The sequence below is a fragment of the Cynocephalus volans genome, chromosome 8, assembly GCF_027409185.1.
Source record: "Cynocephalus volans isolate mCynVol1 chromosome 8, mCynVol1.pri, whole genome shotgun sequence".
Lineage (NCBI taxonomy): Eukaryota > Metazoa > Chordata > Mammalia > Dermoptera > Cynocephalidae > Cynocephalus > Cynocephalus volans.
Window position 1 is genome coordinate 36,269,321 of NC_084467.1, and position 20,806 is coordinate 36,290,126.

Genomic DNA, 20,806 nt, shown 5'->3' on the forward strand with positions numbered 1-20,806 from the left:
CTTTTGGGTGTGGGTAGATGGAGCAGTTTTCTTCAAGCCTGGTGAGAATTTATGAACTGAGGGTGTTTTTCCACCCAACCCTTTGTTCTAAGATTTGCTTCATTTTATTTTCTTAAGAAAACTACATCTGAGGTTTGCTTTCCCCTCTTCTCTATTTTTTGTGCTTCTGTCCTCTCTATAACCAGCTACACGAATACCATTTTTTTCTCTTCTCTTTATGATGCCGAGGAGAGTAATAGAGACATTGCAGCTCTCTCCCCTGTCGGCACTGCTTCCTCAGGCTGTCTCCTTGAATTAGGCACTGTGTTAACTTTCCTGCGCTAAAAGGCATCTGCCTAAACCCAGCGTACCTTTTCAATAAAAGTCATCATAAAATCAACCTGCCTTGTAAATCCATCGCTCTTTGGTTTTGAAATATGTTGCAAGTGTGTCTTTTATGTCAGTGTCTGTAAGCCGGAGACCTCCCCACTTAAGGGAGAAAGCTGCTATCTGACAGCATGTCTGCTAATGTCACCCTCTCACGTTGGCTTTGGCTCCTCTTATACCTTTTGACTTTCTGTTGACCTGTGTGTATTAGGATCTTTCTTCTTGGATATACCTGCTGAACAGGTATTGGCATTGTGTTGGTCTGTTTTATTTGATTTCATTTTTCATTTGTTGAGTGATATGCACTGATCAAGGCTAGCTGTAATCTGACCTCTGGCTAAAACTGCTCTGGGTTAGGGTGTGACAGATTCCACCCCCTTTTTCTCAAGTTGAAAATGAAATCCTATCAAAACTAATGTGCTACCAAGTAACATCTGGAGATCAAGATTCCTTTCTTCTCACCTAAAAGATCCAGCTCGTCTCCATTTTTCTCTTTTCAGCCCAAACCCGTGTCAGACTCCTAGAGCAGGAGGAAGCTTGCTAGTCAAGTCAGAACTCATAGATGTGGAGATCCATTCCCCGAGTGTCAAAGCCGTAACTCTTCCGTGTGCCTGGTTTGCATTGTGTGCTGGTGCCATCCCCCATGGAGATGGAGCCCTCCCACAGGAATACGCCTGGGTGGAGAAAAATTAAATGAGTCTGTCTCCCAAAGTGAAATGGAATTCTGACCTTGAAATTAATGAGATTCTGATCAGAAGGGTGGGGAAACTTCTTTATTTCAAATTGGAGTCCTTTCCTCTTTTATTTGTTTAAAATGTTCTTCCCTTAGAGAGTACTCTGTGTTCTCCTTTCTCTGGTACACAAACATTAAACCTATAGGAGTGTCTGTGAGTGCAGGGTGCTTGTACACCCACACTGTTATCTAGAGTTGCATTTGTGACTAATCTTTAACAAGAGACAAAGGTGCAAAGTGAAGAGGGGACTATACCCTGTGGGAACCCCGGATTTGTGCGCCTTTCTCCTTCCCTCCCCTTTCCCGAGGTGTTGTGGCAGCCTTCACAGGGTTGTCCTGGGCAGCATTTGTGCTTTTGATTTCAAGTTTTTGGAAGGCAGGAGAAACATTTTTCTGTAAGGAAGGGCTGAAGAGGCACTATGACAAAGTCTGCTGCAGCTTTCTTGGCTCCTGTCATACGCCGACGTGTGTCGGAATATTTATGGCCTGTTTTATGTAAATACATATTTAAGGGCCGTTAGAAGGCCTGATTATTCCCACTAGATGCCTTTCAGGTCCTCCCTACAGAACCGTTTTGAAATAAGTAATATTTCTCAAATAATCGAGTGACAGTATACAAGACTGCTTCCAAAGGGAGAGAGAGCTTCAGGGGCAGATGGGGCAGTGACGGGGGATGGGGAGGAGAGAAGAGAGAGGATAGAACATGTTCCAAAGAGCAAAGTAATAGCATACAGTTCTTTTGCCCAGATTGCGAATTAACCACGTATATTTTAGGCTTTTTATTCTTAAAATTTAAAGTTAATTTCTGATCTGGCTGACTCATTTTTCGGTTCTCTTCATATAAATAAAATATTTTTTTCATAAAATGTAAAAAAAATGTTTTAGTTAAATGCAGTAGTAAAACTCCTAAATGAGCATTTAGCTTTAGAGTTTTGTTGGCGGGTAGAGGGTGTGTATGAGCGTGTGTGTGTCCCTTACTTAGAGGAGAAGTTTTATAACTGAGTTTTAGGTCATTGAAAAATCAGTTTTATAATGGAAACACTGACAATTTTTACTGTTGCAACCCCCCCACACACACACACACTGAGTCCATATGCAGATATGTCCACATGTGAGTGCATTTGAGAGAATGGCCTGCAGACATGGTGTAATGCACACGTGTTTTTCCTTAAATCTGAGTACTGATAGGCAGGATTTCTTTTGTGATTAAATTTGCATTTTTTGTACAAAGAAATAGAGCAATTTGGATAAAGTACCGTATCTGCTAGTAGATGATTCTGGTTTGCTTGCATGTGCACCCACCTGGCCTCACAGGTGATTCCTAAGGTAGGCGTTGGGCTCTACGGAAAAAAAGAAGCCTTTACTCTACAGGACTGACTTATTTGCCCTGGAAAATGGGAGAAGTGTTTTGTGAGAAGCCGTTCATGGAGGATAATTCCCCTAGGAGGGGGACTGAGCTAACTCCTGTTTATTGTCACTCCCTGAACCAGTCCCTAAGGCTCCTTGTCCAGGGAAATGATGTTAAAATTTATGGACCAATTACGAATAGTCCACGTGTGTCTTACATACGAAGTGTCTACAGATATGTTTCCCAGGGCCTTTAAAATAAACATTTCCTCATTAAGGAAACTTTACAACAAAAGAGAAGATAAGTATTGTCTGCTGCCTTGTGCTAGAATCTATACATTTATTATCCCCTTAGCTCTCTGGCTGCTATCATGTGGATTTCCTGATGGTTCTCTGTAGGCCGCCCCTGTGCCCAGTTTCCTGCCTGTGTGACACAGTCTTTGGCCAGCCTTCCAGTCTATCCACTCAGCCCAAATTGGAGTTGGCTAGTATGCATGCTTACACCAGGGCTGAGAGGGCCCGGAACTGCCTACGTGGAGCCATGACTGGCCCTGCCTTCTGGCTCATCCCAGGGGTAAGCACTGGGTACTGACCATAAGTGGCTTTGCTTGGCCCTCTGTCCTCTGACCCTGCCCTGTGGTCAGGCAGATTCACAAGTAGGCAGGAAACCTAATGGCTCACTGCAGTTCCTGGATGTTCTGCTTTGCTCTCATCTTTCATGTATTTGATGAGTCGTTCTCATTCTCAAAAGCCCTGAGTAGGAGATGGTATTTTGTACTCTGAGATGTGTTTTTATAAAGGCATGTATCATTGAAGACCCTGTGTCCTGAGAATTACATCAGCTGAGCCCACCTAGGCCAAGGGCAGCCTGTAATGAGGAGGGCTGGTTGATATCTTGAGGGTGGTGTGGAGGGGTGGGGGTTACCTTCCCAGGGTTGTGGGACTGGGGTGGGCAGGGACTCTACTCTGGGCTTTTAGGAGAATTGCTCCTACTGGGGAGAATTTTTGGAGCAGTTACCAGGTCACCAGACTCCACTTCTGGATTGTAGCTGGAGCAGATGACCAGTGTGAAAGGGTCAGCACATCACCAGAGGAGGTGGGTCAGAGGTTCCCTCTGTCCTGACTGCCCCACACCTAGCCCGATTCTCGCTCAGCTGCTCCGGGCTCTCCCCAGCCTCTTTTCTCCTCCCGCTCTCCCCGGGGGGCAAGAACTCCTGTGATGTGTGTGGTGGTTTCTGGTTGTTCACTGCCGACACAGTCGTGGAGACTCCTTTTCATGCTGCTGGGTTTAATTGTCTTGTTGGGATAAAGAAATGTTTGCACAGCTAAAGTGGGGCCGGGCTGGACGGGAGCAGTCCCTGATGGCTGCAGAGCCATCTGGCCTGGCTCGGCTCGGCTCGGCGCGCCGCTCGCCCGGCGGCTGGGCTCGCTCCCGCTCTTCCCCTGCCCTCGCTCCACGCCGCGCCGCTCTGCTCGGCGGCTGCTCCTCGCACGGCCGGAATGCCTAATCACCATGGTGAGAAAACGGACCCCGCAGCCGTCCTCCCTCCTCGCCTCGCGCCCTCCCTCCGTCAATTGTCATGCAGAAGTGATCCGGGCTGCCGTTTCCTCGCGGCCGCCCGCCAGCCCCTCGCCGCTCCCGGCAGAAGGGTGGCTGGTAATTGATCGTTTGGGGGAGGGGGCGCGGAGAGGCGCGAGGACCGGCCGGGGGAGGCAAGGCTGCAGAGTGGGCACCGTTTGCTCACTTGCAAAGGACCCCCCAGCCTGCGCCACCCAGGTGGCCTGCAAGTGGTTTCAGAAATGTTGGTGACCTCGCCGCCGCTCTGTCGGACTTGGAGGCTGCGGGACAACTCCGCGCGCTGCCCCGAGGGCCGAGGGAGCCCCGCGCCGCCGCCGCCACCTGCGGCTGGGGACCCGGGGGCCCGCCGCATCCCTCGCCTCGCCCCGCCCTCCACGTCCCCGCGCCTCCAAGTCGCACTGAGAACCCAGCCCCGGGTCGGTTTCCTGTACGTCGTCTGAGCAGAAGAGAGAGTGGGGGGACCGGGATGAGGGGGTAGAAGAAGGAGTGTGACCCGGGTGGGGGCGTGCCCACGCGGATGCCTGGGTGACGGGGGACCTGGCGGGAGGTGCAGGTGGGTGCGAGGGGGCGTGAGAGGCAGAGTGCGCGGGCGGGGGGGCGGGGGGGAGGAGGGACGCGGGGAGCACGGGCGTGCTGACGAGGGACGACGGGCGTGTGTGCACGCGCAGCTGGACCTGGCTTTGGCCTCGGCACCCGGGGACTTGGAGGTCTCTCCTTTTGGTGGGAAATGTTTTTTCCAGTCGTACTTTTCAAATTTGCAAAATATTCCGGGGAACGTTTCCCAAGTCCAGGGGTTCGTGAATCGGCGAGGTTGCTGGTATTTGGGCGAGGCGAGTGGCGGTCGCCTCTGACCGTCTAAGGCTCGCAGCCAGCACAGCGGGGCTCGTTAAAGTCTGGGCAGTTTCTGGAACTCTTCCCACGGGAAGTTTTCCGGGGCTGCCTTCCGGTCAGCGGCCCCAGGTTGATTATTTGGTGGCCCTTTTTTGTTTGAAAACAAGAAACACACATTGTATCTAAATAACAAAAGGGAAGAGGAAACCGAAAAATAGAATTATATTTTTACATTGGTTTTTCTTATTTTTAACTCTTATTAACTACATCCATCTGGTTAATAAATATTAGCATACGTTGAAATGTATTCTTGGTAAATACTAGGGATTTGGAGTGACAATCATTTAATAGAGTTATATGGTTATAATGGTTTTTCTTATTTTTAACTCTTGTTAACCACATCCATCTGGTTAATAAATATCAGAGCACGCGACGATGGAACGTGCTCTTTATAAATAGTTGAGATTTGAGGTGATGGTACATTTCATTGTGAAATCCACACGACTTTAACACCAAAGTAACAATAATTTGGGGGCTTGAATATCCTTTTCCAACAGTTTAACAGTATTTCCCAGCGCCATTTTACCCCTCTTAAAGACAGATGAACTGCAGACGTAAGGATAATTTATTGCTATATAGCAGCTAAAATGCCCTAAAAATTTTTTTAAAGTATCATTCAAATCGTGGCATGTGTGGTTGAACAGAATGTGTTTTTATCCTTTGTAACTTCAAAGTATGTGCTACAGGTTGGGAATTTGTAAATATCTCTTTCTGTGTGGCAAAGAGGAGAATTTTCGGCCAAAGATCGTTCTCTCTTATACCTTTTCCAGGAAAAGACACTGGATTGGAACTGTAGGTTTAGGCCTGGAGAAATGATAGACGGTGGTATGAATCAGTAAACCTGGGAGATGCTAAGTAAGTAGGAATGATTCATCCCCTTCCAGCCTCATCCAGTGGGTTGGACTTTTCTATTATCGTAATCACATTTTAGTTTTAGTGTTAAAAAAATTTTTTTTTTGCATCGGTGGCAGTCACGTCAAAGGGTTCAGTAAGTATTGAATACATTGATGGTGGTGGTTATAACCTTAGTTTTTACTTTAAGTTCTCATCAATTTACCACTCTTTGGCATTGCACTGGTCAGTATCTTTAAGACTGTGCTATTCCAAAGGCCTAGAGGTTTGGGGCAGGAAAGCAAGCATTTATTTTTGCCTTGATGTTTGATAATGACAAAGGCAGGGTGGGAGTTTTTCAAGACATGTGAAATCACCTTTCTCAAATATAAGCATATTTTGTTGATTATTTGGGACACTAAAAAAAATCATTCATAATTTAAAATTTGCTTTTTTCTTCTAACCCTCTAGAAACCTGAGATTGGAGTCTATCCCCTTCCCAAATGTTTTCCCATGGCATTACATCTCTTATTGTGGAGTCTCCACAAATTTGGATCTGCTTGTAGTGTGTATTTTAGAAAAAAGTTTCTACCTAGATCCTGGTCGAAGCTGGAAACAGTCAAGTGATGTGGAGGTTTTGTGGACACATATAACCATCTGTCAATTCAGATATTTGACCGTCAATTCTTTCTGTGGAGTGTGTTCTGATTGAAGACGACCTAGAGGAAATGAAAGTTACATTTCTGGGGGGCGATCTGTTGCTGTGTCTAGTACATTCCGTTTAGCAAATCTGGAGCTTTAGCAAAGTGTAGAGCTCTGCCTGCGAAGAAGGGACCTTTTGGTACAGTCTCATGAGAAATCAAGCCCAGTAAGCCTGAGAGTGACTCACCAGACAAGAGTTGTCTTTTTCCACTGAAATTCATTTGCCGGCTGAGACTTATGACTGCTTCCATCTCAGATCGGCAGAGACAGTCAGAAAGCTGTAGGGAGGGGGCAAGGGCCAGCTCTGGAGAGACCTTTGCTTTATTTTCAGGTATATGATCCCCATTTAGGGGCCTGCTAATCCTATATAGCTCTCATTTGACCTTGCTTTTTGGGGTTTGATTTAAATAAAGTCAGAGAGGCCTAGCATAATAAATACCTGTTAGAGGAATAAAAGCCATGTTTGAACCTCAACTTGGAGGTGTTTCAGATCAAAGTGGGAAGCAATATATTATAGTAGTTATGAGTTCAGCCTCTGAAGTTCAATTCTGACCCTTTAGCTGACTTGCTCTGTGACGTAGGGCAAGTTACTTAATCTCTCTGGGCCTCAGTATTCTCATCTGTTAAATGGGAATTACACCACCTTAAAAGGTTGTTGTAAAGGACTGGATGAGATTAAACACACATAATGCTTAGCAGTTCCTCACACACACTAAGTGCTCAATACATAATGACTATTATTATTTCGAGGACAATCTGGTGGTATAATCTTCCTTGACAGAAGCACTGATGTAGTCAAATGCAGGGTCGTTAACAACTAGCATGTATGTAAGATCCTTTCACACACATACTCATGCCTTATGGCAATGTGGAAAGAGGGAGAAAGGCTCAAAAGCCCTTTTCTGTGATGGCCAGCTGCTTTGCCTCCCTTCATTATTATCCATCCACCAGGATTAGCCTTGGTGTCCCTCTGACCTCTTTCTCCCTTCATTTTATTTAGAAGCAAGGAAATATTAGTGTTAGAGAAACTCAGTATCTGAGCCAGGAAGGAACTTGACTAGGGTTAGATATTCAGGCAGTGGCTCAGGTTAGAGAATCCAAATCTCCCGATGTTTTCTTATTCTGGAATTTTGTATCATCGGATATTGTTTGAAATAAATGGGTTATTAGAATTTGTGTGTGATAGAGATTTGGACTATATATAATCAGATTTGCTGGACTGATGTTTGACTAGTATCCGAATTCAGAGTCCCAGAATTTCTAGTATGTCCTTAGATTTTAAGTTATCCAGACACTTTTACCCTCTTGCCTATGTGAGACAAATCTGTGAACCTTCCCCCATCTGTGTGTGTCACAGTCCCACAGCATGATGGATTGTCTCTGCTTGGGGGAGGCTTAGGACGGAGCTTGAAGGGGCCTTGTAGGTCAGGAGAGAAATACAGCAGCAGGACTGAGATGGGGGGGCTGCTGGGGAGGGATTAGTCGGGGGGAGGGGAGGAGAGGGTTGGGCGGGGATAGGCCTCTCACATAGTGTCTGTGTGCATTCTCCTAGGAGTAAAAGAGGGCTGTCCATTACCCTGAGCGCACAAATAAACTCAGTGTTTTTCTCTTTGTAGAAAGAAAGCCCCATGGGGCTTGGGAATATGAGAGAATGACTCTGCATGTCAGGGGGAGAGGTGGAGAGTAAGAGGATGGGAATGGGAAAGACTGACCCTCTAGGCCTGAGGACCTTGGATTTGAGTCTGTTATTTAAATAGAGCAGCTTATACTTGGAAAGTCTCATGTTTACCTATGTAGGTAGCAGAAATAGCCATTGAAGGCCGGTCGTCTGATACCTTGATCCCTATTAGCTCCTTCATGGTTCCATTTAAGGGAAAGGGTTTAGGTCACCATTGGGGGCAAAATATGTCTGCAGATTATGGAGCACCCAGTTCATTCTCTCCCTGTTCCCAGTCCTTCCCACATACAGTCCCAGAGGTGTATGGGAGGTAGGAAGGGAAATGCTGAATTTTTGATTTTTAAAGAGGTGGGGAAAGTTTGGGATTAGGCCCAAATGCCAAAATCATAGTTAAGGAAGGAATTCTAGAAAAGGAAAGAGTGGAGTCTAAGCAGCAGCTAGAGAGGTAAGGGCAGTAGCACATGCCAGGGTAGGGAATCAGCAGGACTGCAGTTAGGGCCTAGGCTTCAGCTTCCTTCCTGAGCAGTAAAATTTACAAAAAAAAAAAAAAAATTCCTTAGAACAACAAAAGTCTGGACGCATGGGCTTCCTTCCTGACAAGCCAACCTGGTGGGGCTTCATTCAGACTGAGCAGCAGTCAAGGCTGATTTACGGGTAAAAGAACCCAGACTTGTAGGCTTAACCCTTTCCTAACCGCAGAGATGCTTCACTGCAAATGCTGCTTCCTTCTTTGGACTTCTCATTGTGGATGATGTGGTAGCTTTTTATTGTTGTTTTCTCTTTATTTAAGGAGAGTACCTGCTGCCAAAGTGTCCAGTACCCTCTTCATGAAAAAGCTAAGTTTATGAGAAGTCAAGTGACTTGTAAGAGACCTTACCATCAAGTCTGTGACAGAGCTGGCATTGTGGCTCATGGCCAGTATAGCTCTCAGGCTCTCAGTGACATTATGTTGACTTTGGGCACTGCATCCATCTTCAATAACAGAAAGTGCCTCCTGGAGTCCCTATTGGGATGATCCTGTGAGCCCCAGTCCTACTAAGATACTGGTACTACAGAAGGAATAGTACTGCTTTATTTTAGGTGTTTCTTGGTGGCAGTGGATAAAACCATGGCAGAGTACATGAGGCTTGATTCAGTTGCCATCATTGGTAGACAGTATGATTCATCCATTAATTCATTTAATCATTCAGCTGTATTTACTGAGTATCTACATTGTTCCAGGCACCATGCTGGGTGCTGGGGAGAGAATAATGAGCAAGAAAAATTATAGCCTCTGCCCTACTGAAGCTTAAAGTTTAGTTAGCAATTGCAGGATGCTGTGAAAAGTGCTATAATAGGGGAAATATAAAATGCCATGGGATTAGAAGTAGGAGCATATAATCTTGTCTGAGTCAGGGACAGCTTTTGGAGCAAGTGACCTTTATTTAAGCTGATATCTGAAAATCAAAGACTTATGTATTCAAAGGAGCTAGGAGTGGCAGTTTGCCTTTTTGGACAAAGTATAGCATGTGAAAGTGGAAGAAAGAACTCTAAAGCTTCCAAGGATTGCTCACAATAAAGTGCACATAGAATTTCTCCCCGCCGGGGCCTGCGCCCTGGCCTCCGATCTCTATTAGCACTTCATACTGTAGCCAGGCATTCTTGAGAATGTCCATTTGGTGTTTATGCGGTTCTGATGCCCAACGTCGCATAGGGTCCTGCTTTTAAAGTAACTTTCTAAAGATAAATCCCCATAAAATGCTTTCTGATGACATATGATATCTTAACCCTCAGAAGACCCATGAGCACCCAGAACCATGCTTGGTATGGAGTAGACACTCAGGAAATATTTGTTGAATGAAAGAGGGCCATTACCCTGCTGATGATTAGTAAAGTAGATTAAGGGTTCTCATCTTTTTAGTAAAGTTCGTTCTCAGCTCTATCCTTTGCCCTATATACAGATGTGATAGGTCTCAGGACCTAGAGTGCTCACTTGGCTGTAAACTAAGCCACATAGCACCCAGGATTCTTGGCAGGGTTTCTTGGCAAAGTTTCCCACGGGATAGGCATGTAACACCAAGAGTACTGAAGGAGGAAAAAAGGCGGCGAAGCAAACTGTCGTTCCAGCCTGGCACACATAGGCACACTAAAAACAGTTTTTTTCCAGCTGGGGCCTCTGTATTCTGCCATCCCCCTTGTGGTTTTCCTTCCCCGGCCTCTGGCCTCTTATCTTCCCCATCTCTCTACATCCATGAACATTTCCTGAGCTCCTGTGTGTAGAGCGTTGTGCTCAGTGCTGTTTGCAGGGGAATCGACGTAGGAGAAAATACTTCCTCTTCTTGAGGGCTTTATGGTTAAGGTGAGTAGTTAAGTTGTGTATATGAGAAAGAAGTGATGATGTAAAATAACAGACAGTAAAGGCTCTAGGATTTCAAGAGAGGGAGTCATCCCTGAGGCTGGGTTTTCCAAAATGTGATCGGAGGACTGCCTGCTTCAGATCACTTGTAGTAGTGGTGGAGGAGGGGGCTGAGTCTGGGGATGGTGTGTAGAATATTATTTATAATGCAGATTCTCAGGGCCCTTGCTAGACCTCCTGGTCAGAATCACGGGAATGCAGCCTAGAAAACTGTATATTTAGCAAGCAGCCTCCCTAGGTGATTCTTTTGCTCCTTAAGATTTTGTGAATCACTCATCTAGGGTGAAAGAATCAGAGGGAAGTTTTCACAGGGGAGTCTGGCCTTGAAGGAAGGGAGGTAGGACTAGACGAGCAAAGAGGAAGAGGATGGAATTCCACCGAAGGGTCCTGGAAGGGTAAGAGTAAAGACACAGAGTCTGCTCACGGACAATACCCATCTTAACCAGTCGCCTGTCTGGGGAGGATCTGTCCAACTGCCTAGTTCCCCCTCTTCGCCTTTGCTGCTCTTCAGGTTTTTCCCTTTTCTTCCCTTATTGCTGATCAGCTGACTGTAACTGCCCAGACCTCCCCTCATTGGTGCAATGTTGTGATTATGAGGGGGCCCAGCGGAGGCGCGCCAGGTGCTTAGCCAGATGTGAGAGAGGACTGCGTGCTCTGGTGCTCCTTGGGCTCCAGCCAGGGTGTCTTCTCACTGCTGTTATGCTGCCCAGAAGGGGCTAGAGGGTTTTGTTTTTTTTTTTGCCAGCCTCCTCGCTCCTCTTTCCCAGCCCTTAAGCTTTCAAATACTTATTTGTAAAATTATAAGGGTTGGAGGGTTGGAGGAATCTCTCAGTAGCAGAATTAGTCACCAACACCTGCAGATTGGTTTTCTGCTCCAAGCTTTAACCCTTGTGGGGGCAGCTGCTAGTGGCTGGACGGTTAAGTGAACTGCAAGTTGGGGCTCGTGCTGAGGTTCTGGGGGCTTCAGACACCTGTACACTAGGAGATGCTCTTATCAACCTTGCTTCTAGAGTTGGGTGTGGTGTTTTTTTTTCTCCAACACAATTCCCCCTTTTAAAACCACTCAACACATTATATTAAAATTATTTACTTGTCCCTCTCCCATGGACCCATATCTGTTTCCTTGCGTGACTCCATTCAGTGTGTCACCTCAGGTAGCGCCTGGCTCAATAAATACTTGTTGTGAGAGCAAATGAACCCAGGATCACTGTTTCCTCTGCTGAGTTCTGCTGAGAGTTGCCAGCTGGCTCTACCTGCTGTGACACAGTCTGGAGGACCACACAGGATTCACCACAGGGCTGGGCACCTCCTGGCACACTTACAAGAGGGAAGCGATGACTAGAAATAGAGGAGCAGTTCAGTGATAGGGCAAGAGCACCAAGTCTGAAGCTCTAGGCTTGGCATTTACTAGCTGTGTGACTCTGAGTAAGTCGCTTTGTTTTTCAGAGCCCCAGCAGCTTGTGTAAGGAATGAAGGTGGCACACTACTTACAGGGTTGCTGAGGTGGACAAGATAACACAGATGTGTTTTCTAATCTAAAAATGACTATATAATTGCCATACACACACACCGGTGTGTGTGTATATATATACCTTCCAAGAATGTCTAAAGAACACAATAGTCTTAAGGGACTAACACAGTTTGTGAAATACCTGAGTGTTCAGCCTAAAGGGAACCCTCTCACATGCTGCCCCCTCTGTTCCCTCCTTGAAGTTGGGCTACAGAACAGAGTCTGCATTCCCTGACACTGGCTGCAGTATCATTTCCCTATGTGGTTTGGGACAAAAGTTACCAGACTTTTTGTGAGTGTAGGTTGGCAGGCTGCTTTCTGTACAGATCTGTGACATTTCAGCTGAAATTTTATTTAGCCAGATCCCCATGGAAAGGAATTTACCCTTTGCCTTTCTTCTCAGCAAAATTCACAGCACCTTTATTTTCCTGTTTCCAGGGCCAGTGACTCTATTCCTATTTTGTGGAGGGAAATGTTTTGGCTCCGAGGCAGAACGCCTTGGCCTGAGGAATGATACGCAGAATCAAGACGAAGAGGGCTTTCTGCCCTAGAGACCTTTCCTAGGTTGCAAGAGTGGCCATGCTCTAGGGGCCAGCATGACAAGATGAAGAGGGTCCTGTCAGATCTGGGAGGATTTGGAAGGGCTTGCCCCTTAGGCGGGATCTTTAGAAGTCAGAGCTGGGCCAAGAGGATTGGAAAGAGCAAGCACTTGAAAAAGGCTTTACTTGTGAGGTAAACTTCATTGTGTGATTATTTAATAGACCATTAACAAGCAGATTCATTAACAAGATCTTAATTAACAAGTCCCAGGGTTATTCCTCCAATTTCCCAGGGGAACTGTTCTCCTATTTAGACCCATAGACTTCCTGTCCTCCTTAAACTAACCATAGCAGATGCATTTAAATTCAGTCTTTTTATTGCCAGTGGAATTGCTGTGGGCAAAGGCAGGTGGAACATGGTGGTACTCCTAATAATAATTGCTAATACCTTCTGTGCACTTTCTTTGTGTCAGGCAGTTCTCTGAGTGCTTTAAAGGTAATCGTTTATTTAATGCCCATAAAATCACTATGAGATAGGTGGCGTTTATCTCTCTTTTAAAGATGAGGAAACTGTGGCACAGAGCATTTAAACAATGTGCCCATTGTCACACAAGCAAGAGGTTGCAGAAATGAGACTCAAACTCAGGCAAATGGGCTCCAATGTCAATGGGAAGGAAGAAAGGAGAGGGAGGCCTGTGGGTCAGGTTCATGAGGTAGGGAGAATAAGAATGATAGATGTATCTGTTTACTGTGTGCCAGACACTATTCTTGCACTTCATGTATGTATGTCAGGCTGTCCAGACCTGAAGAAACTTCAGGAGACTTTTGTAGTGTGGCCACCCTTAGGCACATCTGGTTTGACCCACTTACAAGCCTTCGTAACCCTTGCTACACTATGAGTTCCTTGAGGTAGGGACTGTGTCGTATTCATCTCTGCTCCCTGTATCTAATGCATTGCCTGGAACTTACTTCGTTATGATCTTAAAAAAAAAGTTTGTCAAATGTATCTGTTGATGGGATGGAGGAAGATGATAGAGTATCTGCTAACTCCTAATGCACTTTGTGGTGCAGTGACTGCCTCTGGGATGCTCAAATCACTTTGCAAATATAGCAGTTTGTGAAGAGCTAACTCTGTGAGATGGGCAGGTACACCTGTTCTTTCTGTGCCTCCATTTCCTCAGGGTAAAGTGGAACGATCTCTTAGGCTTGTTATAAGGATGAAATGGGTTAATATAAAATACAAATACAATTCTTAGAACAGTGCCTGGCACAAAGTAAGCCTTCAATAAATGTTAGCTTTAATTACTTGTGATAGGTCGCAAGGGCTTGAGCACAGATTTGAAGTCTCCTGAACCAGGCTCCCCCTCATACCGACTTTACTCTTGATTACATTAAGGGGACAGTGACTCTGGCAAGCCCTGAACCCTTATGGGTTTGTGCAGTTCATGACAGGTCTTTCTATAGCTGAAAAAAATTCCCAATTGATAATAAAGAGCTGGTACCTATAATGTTGTCTTTCCTTCTTGGCTCCAGTTACATGGGGACTGGAGCATAGATGACTTTAAAGCTTGCCTGATGACCCCCTTTTTGAACTACCCAAAGAGGCATAGAGTGGAAAGAACTAGAATTCTACATGAAACTCCTAACTGGGAAAGAACAGTAATGGGCTTTTTCTGGGGTAAAAGCCTTGGTTAGTCTTCTTGTTTGCCTCTGCCTTGCCAGCCACTTGGATGGCAAGCCAGTGGATCATTTACTCTTTACCAGCTGTTTTGGGGAGAGGATAAGAAAGTGACAGAATGTGTAGAATCATTGGGAAATTTGATCGAGGAAAACTGTTGCAGGCTGCTTTATTTTTCTCATTTTCTAATTACTTACATACAGATTAAGACTGCGTTTTCCCCTTTATCCTAAGGAAAAAAAAAATTGCTCTTGCCTTATCCAGATCTCAACCCATTTATGCATTCACCAAATACTCTTCTAAATCTCAGCTTGAAGGCTGACAAGAGTACCTGTTCTCATGGCTGGCTGCTTTCGCTCCCACTCCAGCATCTACCTCCACCCCATCATTTTCAGTTAACCACAGATACTCGAACCCCCAAACCAGCCTCCTTCATCCCAACTTCGCATCCTTGTGTTCTTTCTAAGTAGCTTGGCTATAATATCACTTTCTTTAGCAGCATTCTAACTTCTAAGAGGCTTAATAAGCAAGGAGATTGTGGGGTCTTTGACTTTCTTTGAGCCTGAGCCCTAAGTGGTTTATTCTATTAAGCTGATTCTTGGTGGTGGATAGAGCTTTGCCGGATAAGAATTTGGGGGGGCTGGGGAGGTTGCAGTTAGAGCAATGTGATACTTTCACTCCCCCTTCCACTATGCCTCACCCTCTGCCCACTCCTGCCCTGAGATTCTGCTTTTAGAGCTCCGGCATGAAGGGAGTGATGATGGGCCTTTTCTTAGAGGACTTAAGTTTGTTTTTTTCCCTAAGTTACCCTTTGCCTCCTTCCATCTACTCTTGCCGCCCATTTGTTCCTCCTCTTCAATTAGCTACTTTTGGATTTTTCCTTTCTTTCCACTCCTACTTTTGCCTCCACTCCAATTCTAGGTATCAAAAAACAAAACAAACAAACAAACAATAATGGCTAAAAATTATGCACTATTGATTCAAAGGGAGGAATTCCATCCTGGTGTGGAATGTAGAAAAAAATAATAACAGGTTCAATGTTAACAAAGGAAACAATGCAGAATTCTTCGAGATGTTTTTTCCCTCAGCGTTAACACCAACATGAATTTATTCTTTCAGATATTTTGATTTTCAGGTTTCCCTATGATCGTTCCCTCTGGGTTCAGGAGGGCCAGCAGGCTGGGAGAGCAGAGGAAGAGTGTCTGCTTTTTCTTCAGTCATGCTGGGCTGTGGAGAAACTATAAGGGAAAGTTATGAGCAAGGAAAATGAGGTTGTTGGAGAAGTGAGGGAAAGGAATCAAGAGTGTGAGCGTAGGAAGAAAATACAGGATGATCTTCCCAGGGAAAGGGGGAAGAAAAGTTACCGGAAGTTAGCAGAGAACTAAAAAGAAGGACAGAAAACTTGAAGATGGGGGTGGGAGGAAGGTGGAAAATTTGAAGCATTTCAAGGAATTATGAATACTTTGCCTGATAACATGCCATTGTTCATGAAGGTGGCGAAACGGGGCCCTGTGCGGATAGCATGAGTCTCTTTGGAGGTCAATTCGGCAATATCTACCTACCTACAAAAAATTTAAATGCAAATATCCTTTGATGGGATTCAACTATAGGAATTTATTCTACGTATATTTTGTCAATTACATAAAGATGTATGTTCTTCATAATATTGTTTGTAGTGTGAAAAAACCCAAAAACCTAAATGTACATTCACAGGGAATTGGTAAAATAAATTATGATACATCCATGTAATAGAATACTATGTAGGTTAGGGCCATAAGTGCTTATATGTAAAACAAGGTACAGAGAAAAAGAGACCCCTTTGTACAGGGGAAAAAAAGAAATAAACACGTATACACCTTCATGCATGCATATTAAATTTTTGGAAGGGTACATAAGACATTGTTAACATTAGAAATTGTGACCCTGGAAAGTATGACTGGCATAGAAAGAAGGGAGTAAAGCTTTTTATTTTGTGTTCTTCTGCAGTATTTGAATAGTTAACATGTTCATGTATTTTTATAATTAAAAATCTAGTTGATGATTTTAAAAAGGTAATTTGGAGATGCTGGAACAGAAAAAGGGCATTAGGTAAAAACTAGAGAAATCTGAATACACTATGGACTTTAGTTTATAATGTTGTATCAGTATTGGTTCCTCAGTTGTGACAAATGTACTATATATACATTTTTTTTTCCTAAAAGATGACTGGTAAGGGGATCTTAACCCTTGACTTGGTGGTGTCAGCACCACACTCTCCCAAGTGAGCTAACCGGCCATCTCTATATAGGGATCCGAACCTATGGCCTTGATGTTATCAGCACCACACTCTCCCAAGTGAGCCATGGGCCGGCCCTCAAATGTACCATATTAATATAAGATGTTAGTAGTAGGGGAAACTGGGTGTAGTAAGATGTTAAACTGGGTGTGGGGTATATGAGAACTCTGTATTATCTTTGCAATTTTCCTATAAATCTAAAAACTATTCTAAAATAAAGTTTATTTTAAAAAGATAATTTGAAAGGCTCTATTATAGGAAAGGCCCATAACCTAGCATTTAAAGATTGAATCTTGGAGAGATGAATTGATAAAATTGAATGATTCCTCTGTTGTAGAACTAATTACTAATTGGTTCTGTTTCTTCCAAATGGTCAAGTAGATGGGAATATGGTCACAATTGCTGGGGAAGTGCCTGATTTTTTTTTATCGCTTTCAAAATTAGTTTTCTTTTCTAAATTAGTTTGTAAAAAGGTTAAGTGATGGTTATTTCAATTTCCCTGTTCAAAAAGCACAGACTGATTCAGGAAGTATGTAGTGAAGGGAATTTAAAAATGAGAAGACTTAAAAGTGGTCAAATGCTTGCTGCTTTCTTCAAGTGAGTAAGATGGGGTGGACAGAGAACAGATGTGAGGGGTAAATGGTATCTCATTTAAGCAGCTCTGTGGCCATTTCTGAGATTTGTTTGCCTCACGTTGGCGCTACAGCCAAGTGGAGCAGGCGGGAAGACTACATCGCTAGCCGTCTTCGGAGTGGAGCCTCTTCCCTCCTTGTGTACCATCAGGGCTGCTGGTGGCCATTGGCTGAGTTCTTTGCAGGATTAGGATCCAGAGAACACAGACTTTCTATTGGCTCAATATGTGCTCATCTGTCTTCTTGCCTCTGATAATAGGACAGGGTTAAGACCAAATATAAGAAATTTTCTCTTTGAATTAATTTGTATCTCCACCAGAGGAAGGCACGTTGGCTTTACTTTACCATGTAGTAGAGGTAGACCTCTGGGCCCTGGCACCCAGTTTAAGAAGAGGGATCCTCAGTAATATTGGTTACAACGGACTACTTCATCCTTCTTGGAATTCCCCTTACCTTGGCTTCTAGAACATTACAATCCCATTGTTCTTGTCCTACTTCACTGACCCTGTTTTGCTCCCATAAGGCCCTGTGTTTCCCCACATCACAGCACTTACTTTTTTATTGTGATTGAAGTGTACATTTGAGAGGGGAGCAGGATGCTGTTAGCCTGTAGAGGAATTTTAAAACAACAATCCACTAAAAGTTGGTCTGCTTTTTAATATCATCATGGGCTGACAATTTTAAACAATGTCATTTGTAAAATATTTCTCCCCCCCAAAATCTTTTGTTGGTCTAAGTTTGAAAACATTGCTGTCGTTACTCTCAAATTTTGATACTTAGGTAAGTTTCAAATTAGCACATTTTTAAAAATTATTTATTCTTTAATAAACATTGTTGTCTATTAGGAAAAATTTGGAGACCTCCAGTTATACTGTGGGCCCTTGAAACCTGCAGACTAAGTTGGTTTTTTTTTTTTTTTTTTTTTTTTTTTTTTCCCAGAGAACAATTTTTAATTAGTTTCTAACATATATAAAGCTCATCAGACTAAGTTGGTTTGAGAGTAAGTATGTAATGGTTCAGAATCCGTTGAGCTCCCTTAGGACACAGTTTGTATCTCCAGCTCCTGTGATACTACATATCCCTGCATTTACACAGTAGATTCAAAATAAACAATGAGAGCACATTCATTGTAAAGATGAAGAAATGAAAATGGAGCTATTTTAATTCTGCCATTCTTTGTGACCACTTGGAGTTCTTATTTGTGTTTAAATTTTAAAACAGTGAAATAAACTGAACTTTAGAGTGTAATATTTGTGTTTGGTACGTACAAATTTTAGTTTGCCTAGTAAATAGTTTGCTAAATTTGAATATCTTTAAAAATAAAACTTATTCTTTTTAAATTGTTAATTGCTTGTATTAAAACTAAAGAATCAAGAAAATAATTATATGGTTAATTATTATATGATTATTTGTCTTTAAAAAATGATGTACTGTGTCAAATATACTTGGTATGCCCTTGAAAATGATGTTTGAGTTGAAATATGAATAACGAGCAGAAAACAACTGTGTAAGCGTTTGGGATAGTGAGTCTTGGCATATTTGGGGAGCAGAGAGAAGGCCGGAAGGACAGGATTGAGTGAATTTGGGGTATGTGGTAGATGAGATGGAGAGAGGCGAGACCTCTCTAAATCTTTTAGGCCCTAGAGAGTTTGGATTTCATTCTAGGTGCAACAGGAAGCCACAGAGTGTGTAGGTTTTTTTGGTTTTTTGGTGGCTGGCCAGTACAGGGATCTGAACCCGTGACCTTGGTGTTATAAGGCTGCTACAGAGTGTTTTAAACAGAGAGAAGTACCGAGTTGTGATTTATCATTTATCTGGCTGCTGCATGAATAACAGATTGAAGTAGGAAGGGCAGTGTTGGTAACAGAAGACTTGTAAAAAGGCCATTGCAGTAGTCACAGTGAGAGATGAGGAAGGAACAATGTCTTATACTTTTTGAAATATCTGTAGTACCTTTCCCATAGTAGGTACTCAATAAATACGAAGTAAATAAATTTATAAAACACTAAGTGCCTAAACACACACACACACACACACACACACACACAATCCCGTGACACAGCAGGTGCTGAGCAACATGGTGTTAAGTCAAGAACACCAATTTTAGAGTTCAACAGATTGGCAGCCAGCCGCCAAAAGGAAAAAAAAAAAGATACAGAGTTCAACATATTGGACTTTAAATTGCAGCTCTGATAGTTCGTAGCTATTGTTGCTTTGGGGCAGGTAATTTAAACTCTGAGCCTTGGTTTCCTTGTCTGCACAATGGGAATGGGATGACTTACCTTTCTGTTTTACTGAACAAATTAAATGAGATAATGTGTTTATAGCATAAAGCCTGATCCATGATAGCCACTCAAAATATGGTGACTATTATGGTTAACAGGACATGAGGATACCTTGAGATAGTAGTCAGGGAAACTTCAGTGTGATTACAGCCACAGGGAACATGGCATCAGAATTCCTTAGGATAGGAAGAATACTTTGGATCTTTTCACAGTTGAGATTCTGTCTCCTGCATCTAAATTTTGCTGGCCTTCAAGTATCTGGATTTTTAAGTCTAAAGAGGAAAAATGTAAGAAGAGAGCTTTGGAAAGAGAAAGTTAGGGTTATAGTTTTCTATCTCAGCTCAGCTCTTCCCCCTGATTTTAAGAGGAATCAAATTTCGTCTCCCGTCATTTCCAAGTTGAACAGTAGCATCCCAAGGTATGTGCTTCCTTGACACATGAAGTAGCTATTCCCTGAAGTGAGTTTCCAGTTTTGTCTCAAAAGCTCCCGGGAGCACAGGGAGCTCTCATCTTGTACCTAGTTAAATGCCTCGATAAAGGATGTGATCATAGTTGTTTGGCTCTGTAAATCACTTGACCTTTACCTAGAGCTGCCCGGGTCTTCCCCTTGCCTGCCCCATGACCATTCTGAATCTGGGAGGAGAGGGTGGAGCTGGGGACAGCTTTTATCCTGAGTGGAGAGATAGCCACTTCTTTGGGAGTGATATATTTTTCTTCTTTCCTAGGTTTTCTTGCCGAGATATGTGTGTGTGTGTGTGTGTGTGTGTGTGTGTGTGTGTGTGTGTGTGTGTGTGTGTGTGTGTGTTGCAAAAGAGAAAAGAACAAGAAAAAAAGCCCAACAGTGTACAGAAACTGTGAGCACAAAGGCCAGGGGAGGGACTTACTTACAGGGGAAGACAAGGAAGTGATTTTGCCTAGTTTAAATCCCACTTGAACCATGTGGTTTCTGAGTCCTGAACCTTTTGAGGTTCAAGTTGAGTGCACTCTTGACAAAACGTGATTTTCTGGTTCACATCAAAAAGGCTTTAAAAGACTTCGAAGTCTTTTCCTTGGGACATCAAACAGTCCTCAACAAAGCAGGGTGCTGATGAGATGCGTGCAAATGAACAGATTAAATTCTCCTGTGAGGATTAGATTCTCCTTAAGAAGCATGTGAAGTTGGAAACACGGGAGAGGGGCTATGCCAAAACATACTCACACCCAGGACCCCAGAGCGCCAGCATGCCTGTTTACTCTCAATACCTCCCTGTGCCTAGAGGCTGACCTTACTTGCTATAAGGTTCACAGAGAAGTACCCAGGGAATTAGAAACTGAAAACAAACTCTTCTGTATTCTCTTTCTTGCCTAAGGCAACACTTATGTCCC

The 20,806-nt window shown here is 43.7% G+C and overlaps 1 protein-coding gene across 2 annotated transcripts in view; it reads left to right on the forward strand.

Moving 5' to 3' along the window:
- Nucleotides 1-20,806, forward strand: part of RNF220 (ring finger protein 220) — a 211,039-nt gene that overhangs the window by 1,478 nt on the left and 188,755 nt on the right. The window lies entirely within an intron of this gene.